A 9,131-nucleotide genomic window follows, 5' to 3' on the forward strand; every position below is an offset into this window, starting at 1 on the left:
ACACATAAAATTAACCATCACAAGTCCAACCCTTCTCAAATTAGCATCCATATGCATCTCCTTAAACCATAATTAATTTTCAAATAAACACAATGACAAGGTTATAATTGCACCTCAATAATACAACTCTTTTGTGTATAGATGAAAATATGCCAAACTCTGCCCCAGAAGAGGAGGTAAAGTTCTTGAGTGATGTTTATTCTTCTACTTGATATCCCATAACTTAAATACTGTGATGTAAAATTAACAATACTTAAATACTATGATATATAAAGTCAACATATATTTTATGATAAGAGAACGAGAGAGGGAAGAAAAGTATATGTGTTAACACACTTGTACATACACATATACACAAAAATATTCATAACAAAACAAGGAGGAAATACTCATGAGAATTATATTTCTATTTCTGAAGCTAGTCACTGGTCATAGCTGGTATTTGTAATTGTCTTCTACTACCCATTCTGTATTCCATTTGCCTTTAGCAAGCACCTCAGTTGGTTGTTCTTCTTTAGCTGGTGGGATAACTCAAGATTTCATTCCTGAAGTGTCTGGGCCATTAGTAGTCCTACCTGGATTGGGTTACTATAGTTTCCCATTGACCTTAATCACAGGACATGGTAATACTGAGAGACACCCTATCTGTTTTCCAGACATACTCTTACTTACCTCCACTGTGGAGCAGAAAAGTCTAATTTCCCCTTGGTAGCAGGATCAATCATCTCAGCCCACACTATAACTCCCTTCTTTGCCTATTGCTTCAGAGGCATGAGGAGCCCACAGTGGCCAGGCAGCAGTATTAACATCCAGGTGAATGGAATCATTGTTGTGTCTCTTGGTGGAATTATTTCTTTCTCTAGAACTAAGACCCCTAGGCCACCAGAGTGTTAGGTCATAGGAATAGGAAGCAAAAAATTTTCTAATGGGTCAGTGGGGGTAATAGTGAGTGATGCCATTTCCATTTCCACCCTATGTTTCCTGGATCCATGAATCCTGGCTATGGGAGAAACAGCAGTGTTGGGAGGTAGAGATATTGAATAATATCCTCTGAATTGAGAAGGAACTTTAAGACCAAAAAATGAAGCAGGTAACTCCATAAAGTGCAATTATGATGTTTATTGTGTGTAACTTACATATAGGCAGGATCAGGCGGACAATGATCCCAGAGGCATTAGCAGCTGCACTCTGTACCGCCAAAAGGAGTACAGGGAGATTTAAAGGGGCTAAAGCTAAAAGTAGAATCAGACTACCAAGGGAAAAGGATGCCCACACTGTTGAGAACTGGATGTTTTTCCTCCCCCTGTGGGTCTCATGACCATTAACCATTTGCATCAGCAAAAGGCATTCTTCTACTTTTCATATCTGATGAAGGCAAGGATAAAAGTTTATAGGGAACTTATCTCACTTTGGCACATTCTTTGTGAGTAAGCTAAAGTTTTAGCCATGCATTAAGGGGAAGGGTAGGACTGCAGGCCTAATATGGAGCTAATAAAATGGACTCAGTGTGGTTCAGCCACATAAGGACCATATATAAGATGCCTTTCCCAAGCCCTGCAAGGTATTGTCATTGAGCTGGTGCTGTAACTGAGTCTTCAGAAGGCAATTCCATTGTTTTGTCAAACCAGCTTCTTCAGAATGGCGGGAAACATGCATGGTAAGACTAGTGAATTACATGAGCATGGGTCCATTGTTGTACTTCGTTTGCTGTGAAGTGAGTTCCTTGATCAGAAAGAATGCTTTATTGAATTACCATGACAGTGAATATGGCATTCTATATGTCCTCAGATGGTAGTGCTGGCAGAGGCATTGCATACAGGAAGGCAAATCCATATCCAGATAAGTGTTTATTCCAGTAAGAACAAAACAGTGTCCCTTAAATGATGACAGCAGTTCTGTATAATCAGCCTGCTTCCATGTAACTGGCTGAGTACCCTGGGGACTGGTGCCATATCAGGCACTCAGTGTTGATCTCTGCTGCTGGCAGGTTGGGCACTCAGCAATAGCCTTAACCAAGTTGATGAGTCGAAGTCTGTGCTGCTGAGCCCATGCATAACCCCCATCCCTGCCACGATGGCCACTTTTGTTCATGAACCTATTGCACAATGACATAGGTGGCTAGGCAAACAAGGTAACTGGTACCTACAGAATGGGTAATTCTATCCACTTGATTGTTAAATTCCTCCTCTGCAGAGTTCACCCTTTGGTGAGCATTCATATGGGACACAAATATATTCACATTTTTTTGCCCATTCAGAGAGACATATCCACAGACTTCTATCCCCAATTTTTCTTATCACCAATTTTCTAAACATGTTCCTTCCAAGTTCCTGACCATTAAGCCAAACCATTAGCCACATCTATGAATCGGTATATAATTGCACTTAAGCTATTTTTTCCTTTCAAGCAAAGTGAACAAACAGGTGTGCAACTCCAAGTTCTGCTCACTGGGAGGACTTCCCTTCACCACTATCTTTCAGGGATGTCTCACAAAGGGACAGTAGTGCTGCAGCTGTCCACTTCTAGGTGGTACCTGCATATCTTGTGGATCCTTCTGTAAACTAGGCCTGAGATTTCTCTTCCTCTGTCAACTGATCATAGGGAACTCCCCATGAGGCTATAGGTACTGGCTGGGAAGGAAAAGATAGTGTAACAGGAGTGGGGATAATGAGCATTTGGACAACATCTCCGTGAAACTTACTTGTACTTTCAGGGCTCTTCAAGTCCAATCTCATATATTCCACTTATATTTGATGATGCAGTGCTGCTTTGCCTGCCCACTTTATTGCTTGGTGGTTCAGATAATACGTATTTCATGATGGTCAGTTCCAGTTGCAAGATAACTTGGTGGCCCATGGTTAAATGTTCAATTTCTACTGAGGCCCAGTAGCAGGCCAAGAGTTCTTTCTCAAAAGGGGAGTAGTGATCTACAATGGATTACAGGGCTAGGCTCAAAAATTCTGAGGGCCTGCACTGCAGTTCACCTATAAGGACATGACATAGACTCCATACAGCTTCCCTATGTGCCACTGACAATTCAAGCACCATTGGATCTTCTGGGTCATGGGTCCCAAGTGGCAAAGCAGCTTGCATAGCAGGCTGGGCAAGTTGCAAAGCTTTCTGTTACTCTGAGCCCCACTCAAAACTAGTAGCTATTTGAGACACTTGGTAAATGAGCCAGAGTACCATACCAAAATGAGGAGTATGTTACCTTCAAAATTCAAAGAGGCCCACTAGGCAATGTGCCTCTTTTTGCTTATAGGAAGGACCAGATAAAATACTTACCCTTAACTTTAGAAGAGATATCTTGACATGTCTCACACCACTGGACCTCTTCAAATTTCACTAAAGTAGAATGCCCCTGAATTGTTGTTGGGTTTCTTTCTCACTGTCTAGCAGGCAAAGGTCCTACCAATAAGTCTAGAGTAGTAGCTATGTCTTACTAGGTCCAATCTTCATAATTTCATCAAAAAATTTCCACAAATTTTGTGGAAATGAAGGCGATCAAGATCCCTGTGAACCAAATTATGACATAAGGCTGGAGAGGTTATATACCCCTGAGCTAGGATGGTGAAGGTATACTGCTTGTCTTGCCAGCTGAAAGCAAATTATTTCTGGTGGTCCTTATTAACAGATGTAGAAAAAAAAATCATTTGCCAGACCAATAGCTGCATGTTAGGTACCAGGAGATGTGTTAATTTGCTCAAGCAATGGAATCACATCTGGTTTAGCAGCTGAAATTGGAACCATCTCCTGATTAAGTGTATGATAATCCACTTTCATTCTCTAAAACCCATCTGTCTTCTGCACAGGCTGGATAGGTGAGTTGAATTAGGATGTTTTGGGAATCACCACCTCTGCATTTTTCAAGTCCTTGATGGTGGCACTAATATCTGCTATCCCTCTGGTAATGTGGTATTGCTTTTGATTTACTATTGTCCTAGGTAGAGACAGTTCTACTGGCTTCCACTTAGCCTTTCCCATCATTTCCCTAACTCTAGAGGTCCGGGAATCAATGTGGGGATTCTGCCAGCTGCTGAATGTGCATGTATGTATTCCATTTTATGCATTCCAGAACTGGGGAAATAACCACAGGATGGATTTTTGGACCTACTGGGTCCTTGTGAGATGGACCTGAGTTAAAACTCCATTGATGACCTGACCTCCATAATCCTCTACTCTGACTGGTGGCCCACAGTGACGTTTTGGAATTAGTGTTTGTTCAAAGCCAGTGTCCAGTTGTCCCCCAAAGATCTGATTTGTTCTTTTTTTCCCAGTGCACAGTTACTGTGATATAAGGCCGTAGGTCCCTATGGGGAAGGTTGGGAAAAGGAATAGTAGCATAAATTTTCGGTAATGTACCAGGTCCTTCCTCAAGGCTGTTCAGCCTCTCCCTCATTCAACGGATTCTGAGTTTGTAAACTACAATCAAGTCCAGGAATTGAAAGAGGGACTGTGCCTCTGTTTCAATGATTTAGGTTAGACTTTTGTTTTCTTGACCTAGAACTTCTCTGTTTATACATATCAAGTAAGAATTTAGTAGGTTTCCCATCTATTTCATTCTAGGAACACCATGATCAAGCAACCAACATCATAGGTATGCATGAGCCAGACTATTCTGATTACTGCTCTGAATCTGCTGTCCATTATGGTAATTATGTCTACCTTGTCTTTAGTAATTGAATGCTGACACTTGGACCCCTATCACATCAAGATCCAATTACTCCCATTGCATTTAGGTTTCTCAATTCAGTGACTACTGTTCTCATTGTGAGGTCTGACCTACAAAGAAGAGAATAAATAGCTCCTCAGTGATGCTGCTTTTCTCAAAAGTTTATTTCTCACAGTACTGCTTAAAAGTATGTCTTCTGGACCCTCCCAGTGTGGGTGAATAGGTCCTAAATGGAAAAAACATTGTAATATGGATTTTACAGTCTCCCTAAGCCTTTGAATCCCTTTCTCTACATTAAACCAGAAATGCAGGTCGAGTATGTCCAGTTCGCTCACTGTGGGCAACTTTTGATCCATGTTTCAGTCAATGAACCAACCAACCAACCCACCAGACTGTTAGAGCCCTGTCTCCCTCCCTGAGCTGCAACATTAAATCTCTGCTTGGTGAGTCTATATCAATAAATTTGTCCTGACTCAACTTTATGTTCCTTCCACCATTATTCCACACCCTTAGTAGCCATTTCCACACATGTTCCCTGGTTTTCTGTCTGTGTAAATTAGAAAACTTAAGTAGTTTTTTTGGAGTGTAGTGCAATTCTTCATGGGTCACATTTTTTATCTCACCTTTAGGGGCCTGATGGGACTTGAGTCTAGAAGCAAAGGGAGGTGATGGGGGTGACTCCTGAGGAGAATCAGCCTTTTCTTGCATGGCAGCTGCCCCAGGTGAGGCTATTAGAGTTTTCTCAGGCAATACGGGACTTATCCCCTCAGATAGGGGTGGAGGAGCCACTACCACTGGGAGTGGGGAAGCCACCATCATTGGCGGTGAGGCTGCTTCCACTGGGTATGGATAGGCCTCTTCCACAGCAAAAGAAGACTCATCAGAATTTAGCAGCTCAGTCATCAAGGTCTTCTCATGCATTCCCATCTCAACTTACAGGATCCCATTCTTTCCCAGTCAGTGCTAGTCAGTGCTCTTACTTTAAAAGTAGACATCCTGTGAAGATAAGAGTTCAGGTTGCATTGTCATTCAGCCAGTCTCAGAATGAGATTCTGTGTTTGATTTTCAGCAATCTTATCTCTGTGGTTACAGGAGCTAAGAGTCTCCTTCAGGGTACATTTGGAAGTTTTCAGATTATTAATATGGCAATTGAGCTGGGAATTTGAGTCCCTGAGCTCATCCTTTTCTTGCACCACTTTGCCAGTGACATTAGGGACAACCAGCCTACCTCATTATATTCATTAGTTTTCTAAAAATGTTCTAAAGTAACATATATGCAGTCATTCATTCCTTGTCTCTTATGTTTTATTAGAAATATCCAATGCAGATATTTTACCTATCTCTATCTCCAGGTAACATCATGGACTATCAGTGCCCTCTTTACTACTGAAAATAGAATCATTAACATCTTTAAATCTAATCAGATTAGAGAGCCAACTCCAGAAACACTGAAACCAATTTAGAAAACTCATCCTTAACATATTCTATTCCACTAAAACCACTCTCAGTACTAAAATATGTATTAGTTAGAGTTTTCCAGAGAAATAGAACCAGCAGGATATATATTATAAATAGATTTAATATGAGGAATTGCCTCACATGATTATGGAGATGGAGAAGTCTCATGATCTGCCATCTGCAAATTGGAGACCCAGGAAAGCTGGTGGTGTAAGTTTAATCTGCCTGAAGGCCTGATAACTAGGGGAGAGGATGGTGTACTTCCCAGTGTGAGGACAGAAGACTTCTATCATAGCTCAAGGAGTCAGAGAGGCAAATTCTCTCTTCTACTTTTTTTTTAAATTCTATTCAGGCCCTTAATGTATTGGATAAAGCCCACCTACACTGGGGAAAGCAATCTGCTTTACTCAGTCTACCAATTCAAATGCATACCTCCTCTGGAATCACCCTCACAGATATAGCTAGAAATTCTGTTTAGCCAAAAATCTGGGCATTCCATGATCCAGTCAAGTTAACACATGAAATTGACCATAATGTTATTTTATCAAATCTGGAAAGTTTTCAGCCAGTATTTTTTTTAAATACTATCTAAGCTTCATTCTCTTTCTCCTTCTGTTCTGGGACTCTAATCAGATCTTTTGTTATTATCCCACAGGACACTAAGGCTCTGTTCATTTTTTTTTCTTTTTTGCATTCTATCTTCTTTCTGTTGTTCATGTTGGTTAAATTCCATTGTTCTATTTTCAAGTTCACTTATTCTTTTCTTTTCCATCTCGAATCTACTGTTGAGCCTATGCAGTGAGTTTTTAATTCAGTTAATGTACTTTCAGTTCTATAAATTCTGTTTTGTTCTATATCTCAAATCTATTTCTTTGCTAAGGTTTTCTGTTTTTTCCCTTTATTCAAAGAATATTTATAATTTCCCATTTAAGCATTTTTATGATTTTTGCTTTCAAATATTCACTAGATAATTCCAACAGCTGAATCAACTGCATGTTGTCCTCTGTTCATTATTTTTTCAGGCTGTGATTTTCCTGTTTTTTAGTATGATGAGTGATTTTCTATTGAATCTTGGACATTTTAGGTGTTATGATAACAGATTGCAGGTTTTATTTAAATCTTCTGTTTTACTAGATTCACTTTATGTAGTTTATAAAATTGAAACATAGTTGATATACAATATTATGTTATTTTCATGTGTACTACATAGTGACTTGACATTCACATACATTGTAAAATGATCACCATGATAAGTCTAGTAACTGTCTGTCCACATACCAAGTTATTACAATATTATTGACCATATTCCTTACGCTGTATATTACATCTTCATGGCTTTTATTTTATAACAGGAGGTTTGTGCCTCTTAATCACGTTCAATAGTTTCTACCCGCTCCTCTCTGGAAACCACCTGTTTGTTTGTTCTTTGTATCTATGAATCTATTTTTGCTTTGTTTTGTTTGTTTTGTTTTTTAGATTCCACATATAAGTGAGATCATGCAGTATTTGTCTTTCTCTGTCTAACTTATTTTACTTAGCATAATACCCTCTAGACCATCCATGTTGTTGCAAATGGCAAAGTTTCATTATTTTTTATGGCTGAGTAATATTCCATTTTATATATACATATAAAATATATCCATTATTCACTCATCTATCAGTGTACACTTAGGTTGCTTTCCTATCTTGGCTATTGTAAATAATGCTGCAATGAACATTGAGATGCATCTATCTTTTTGAATTAGTGTTATTGTTTTCTTCAGGTAAATACCTAGAAGTGAAATTGCTGGATCATAGAGCACTTCTATTTTTAATTTTTTGAGGAAGCTCCATATTGTTTTCCATAGTGGCTATACCAATTTACATTCCCACCAACAGTGCATGAGGGTTCCTTTTCCTCCACATCCTCGCCAACTCTTGTTATTTGTTGTCTTTTAGATGATAGCCGTTCTGACAGGTGTGAGGTGGTATCTCATTGTTCTTTTGATTTACATTTCCCTGATGACCAGTGATGTTGAGGATCTTTTCAAGTGTCTGTTGACCATCTGTATGACTTCTTTGGAAAAAAGTCTATTCATGTCCTCTGCCCATTTTAATTGGGTTGTTTGTTTATTTGATGAGTCGTAGGTATTCTTTGTATGTTTTAGATATTAACCCCTTAAGAGATGCATCATTAGTAAATATCTTCTCCCATCCACTATGCTGTTTTCTTGTTTTGTTGAAAGTTCCCTTTGCTGTACAAAAGGTTTTTAATTTTATGTAGTCCCATTTGTTTATTTTTGCTTCTGTTTCCCTTGCCTGAGGAGAAAGACACCCCTAAAATTTTGCTAAGATCAATGTCAAAGAGCATATTGTCTCTGTTTTTTTTCTAGGAGTTTTATTGTTTCAGGTCTTACATTTAAGTCTTTAATATATTTTGAGTTTAGTTTTGTGAGAAGGTAGTCCAGCTTGTGAGAAGGTAGTCCAATTTGATTCTTTTGTGAGTAGCTATCCAGTTCTCCCAAACCCATTATTAAAAAGGCTGTCTTTTCCCCATTGTATATTATTGCCTTCTTTGTTGTAGATTATTTGACCATATATATGTGGGTTTGTTTTGGGGCTCTCTATTTTGATCCATTATACTATGCATCTGTTTTTATACCAGTATCGATCACTGTATCTTTGTAGTATAGTTTGAAAACAGGGCACATGATGCCTGCCAGCTTCGTTCTTCTTTGTTAAGATTGCTTTGGTTTTTCAAGGTCTTTTGTGTTTCCACATCAATTTTAGAAATATTTTTTCTACTACTGTGAAAAATGTCTTTGGTATTTTGGTAGGTATTGCACTGACTTGTGTAGTTTGGTCATTTTAACAATATTAATTCTTCCAATCCATAAGCTTGGTATATATTTCCATTTATTTTTGTCATCTTCAGTTTCTTTCATCAATGTCTTACAGTTTTCAGAGTATAAGTCTTACCTCCTTGGTTGAATTTATTCCTAGGTATTTTATTCTTTCTAAT

At 38.8% G+C, this 9,131-nt stretch overlaps 1 pseudogene; it reads right to left on the reverse strand.

The window, feature by feature from the left end:
• Positions 1 to 890: 890 nt before the first annotated feature.
• On the reverse strand, positions 891 to 5,599 carry LOC109549484 (uncharacterized; annotated as a pseudogene).
• Between the last annotated feature and the right edge of the window lie 3,532 nt (positions 5,600 to 9,131).

This window comes from Tursiops truncatus, chromosome X, assembly GCF_011762595.2.
Source record: "Tursiops truncatus isolate mTurTru1 chromosome X, mTurTru1.mat.Y, whole genome shotgun sequence".
Classification (NCBI taxonomy): Eukaryota; Metazoa; Chordata; class Mammalia; order Artiodactyla; family Delphinidae; genus Tursiops; species Tursiops truncatus.